We start from the raw sequence: 3,070 nt of genomic DNA, 5'->3' as shown, positions 1-3,070 counted from the left end.
TTCATCAGGGCAGAAGATTGGTTGGCTTGTGCTTCTTTTGTTATATATTATGCCATGCTGAACTGCATGGTCCTGTGGGAAAATTAAATTATGTATATACTATTGGTAGGTGTGCTAAACTTCTTCAAAATGCTTTGGATGTGCTCTCCTTCATTCTCTCTCTCCCTGGATGTTATTATTTTGCATTCAACAAGGGTCTGTGCAGGTTGCCTTTACATCTCAAATTCTCTCCAGCTGAAGGTGCTGGAATGTCAGACACTCACTTCCAGCAGGACTTTCCATTTCTCACTATTTTTAGGCTACTGAAAAATATAACAACTTTTTACAGCAGTGAGCTTGTAGATAATCAGAAAATATATTACAGAATATTCTTGTTCTCAGGAAAGAAATAAATAAACAGGGACAAAAGTGACCTTGGGTTCCTATGAGGAACTGAGCATACTATAAGTAAGAAAAATATGTATAAAGGAATTTGACTGGATTAGGAGATGCTACACTTAAGAGCTTGAATGAACACATGCATGAATCTCTTCAGTGCTGTTTGAAAGCGCTGTAAGTGATAATAGCAATATTTTATTTCTTCCTTAATATAAATGATGTAGGACTTTTGTGAACACTATTAAGAAAAGTTCTATAGCAAACCCTTAGCAGCTCAGAGTTGGAAGCAACAGATCTAAATTCCTGTGAAACAAGCAAGTCTAGGAAACACATGAAAGTATTAAGAAAAAATAATGTGTATTCTTGAACACTTCCAAATTTAGATGAGTAAACTCAAGTTCCATAGTACATGCCATGCTCATTGTTACAGAAGATTTGCTGATTGTGTGGGTGAGACCAATTTAGTCTAACTGCCAGACAAAGCTGATGTTGAATTTTGACCTTCTGACTCTACAGCCAGTGAGGTATCAATTGCATTATTTTCTGTTTCATTAGCAGTACCTGTTGTGCAATTTTTTTTCTCCTCTTTGTAAAGATTTTTTCCCTCCTCCTTGTGAAACTTCAAGAAAAAACAGAAGTAAATTCTTTTGCCTCATATTTGGAATCTGTCCAGCATGTTCAGAGAAGGGATTATCACTAAGTTGTGTTACTCTAACTGAAATCAACAGGACAAATTTGTCAAGGTATCATGCTTGTTCAAGAATGAAAAATTTTCTGGATGCATCAAATCCATTTCAGCTTGAGACAGAACAGGGAAAAACTTCAGAAAGATTTACAGAATTACAGAATCACAGAATAGTCTGAGTTGGAAGAGAGGTACAAAGATCATTGAGTCTCAATCATGGCCATGAATAGGACATCCCCAAGAGTCACATCATTTGTCTGGAAGCATTGTTCAAACACTTCTTGAACTCTTTCAGGCTTGGTGCCATGACCATTTCCCTGGGAAGCCTGTTCCAATGCCTGACCCCACTCTGGTGAAGAACCTTTTGATATTCAGCATAAACCTTTACTGACATGGCTTCAGGCCATTTCCTTGAGTCCTGTCACTGGTCACCACAGAAGAAGAGATCAGTCCCCTCACAAGGAAGTTGTGACTGCAGTGAGGTCTCCCCTCAGTTTTCTCCAGGCTGAACAGACCAGGTGATCTCATTCACTCCTCACATGGCTTTAGAGAGAGTAAAGCCTCTGACAGGCACTCTAAAAGAGGGTTGGTTTTTTTTATTTAGAGAGCCTAAAGCATCCTATTTTAGGATGTTCTCCAGGCTTTCAAAAAATGTACTAAGGATTTTAAGATAAGTGATAGTGTTATAAATTGCAGCAAAAATTTCTAGACATTAAATCCCCCCTTAGAGTGAACCAATATGAAGCAGTTCAAAACTGCTACTTTTGAAAACATAGTTTAATGACCTCACACTTATAAGAATTCAAAGGAACTTCTGGGCTCTGACAGAATATCCCAGACATCACACTCTGACTGTAAGCCGCAGTTACATTAGCAATTTGGCTGTAGTTGCACAGTGAATGCCCACAGGAATTCCATAAATACACTGTCCATCTTCAGTTGGACACAGTGATTCACTGAGTTCTTGGCCAGATTGTTGGAAGCAGAGGCCCCTGTCATCAGTTCTGGACAGTTTATATGGAATTACAGCTCCTCCTTGGACCATTTCTCCCATTTGAAAAATTGCCATAGTGAGTTCTCCAGCCTGCCAAGTTGGCAGACTCCATCCTTGGAGCTGGAGAAGAGCCAGAAATCTCTGCACAATTGTGAACCTCCAGTCTCAGCCAGTCATAGCTTCTATCAGCACACTTGCTTATGCTCATGGAGGAACTTCCTGATCCTAATTTGGGCTCAGCCAAAATCCATCTTCATTTTAGGAAAACGCTGAATGGGATCCTATTAAAATATTTGGATAGTCTTATACAGTAGACCCAGTCTCTTGATAGATTTCCTGGAGAGTAAAAGAGACTTACTAATAAAATGTGCTGCGGATTTCTTTCTCGTATCTTTTCAGCATGAAGGGACGTAGTTTAAATAGCAATAAAGGACTGAGAAATTAACTGCCTGCCACTATGACTCTAGTCTGTTTATTTATAATAAAGTCAATCGGTAATTTTGCTAATTTCAGCAGCTAAAAACTTTTCTGGAACTTTTGCATGCCAGCTTTTTCTAATTGTTTGGATACTACAGGGGCATGAAGAGCTATTGGAATGCTAAGTGATATACAGCCACATGTAAAAGCTCATAATAACATTTTTTTCTTATCCTGAAATGCATAGGTAATTGAAAAGGTAAGGCTTGTAGAAGATTAAGAAAATGGGAGGAATGGTAGAGATTACTAATAAAAAATAGTGGGTCTAGTTGAGAAACTGTTAAGTTGGAATGGCAGGTTTTCCTCCTTCTGATTTAAAAAATGCAGGGAAAGGAATTTTCTGTGGGAATTATTTTCTCCTTTAATCCTGTGCATCTGCTTTCTCAGAGGACGTGAGGTGTGGGCCAGTGGATACTCTGGGAGGAAACTGGCGCACAATTACTCAAAATAATTGACTCTCCTCTCAATTCAGTAGCCAAAGTTCTATGTATTCCAGTGAAATCCGGGCTGGATTACAGAGTTAGGAGCAGCAGCAA

Source organism: Melospiza melodia, chromosome 2, assembly GCF_035770615.1.
Source record: "Melospiza melodia melodia isolate bMelMel2 chromosome 2, bMelMel2.pri, whole genome shotgun sequence".
Taxonomy (NCBI): Eukaryota; Metazoa; Chordata; class Aves; order Passeriformes; family Passerellidae; genus Melospiza; species Melospiza melodia.
The sequence above is the reverse complement of the archived record's forward strand: the minus strand, read 5'-3'. Positions refer to the sequence as shown.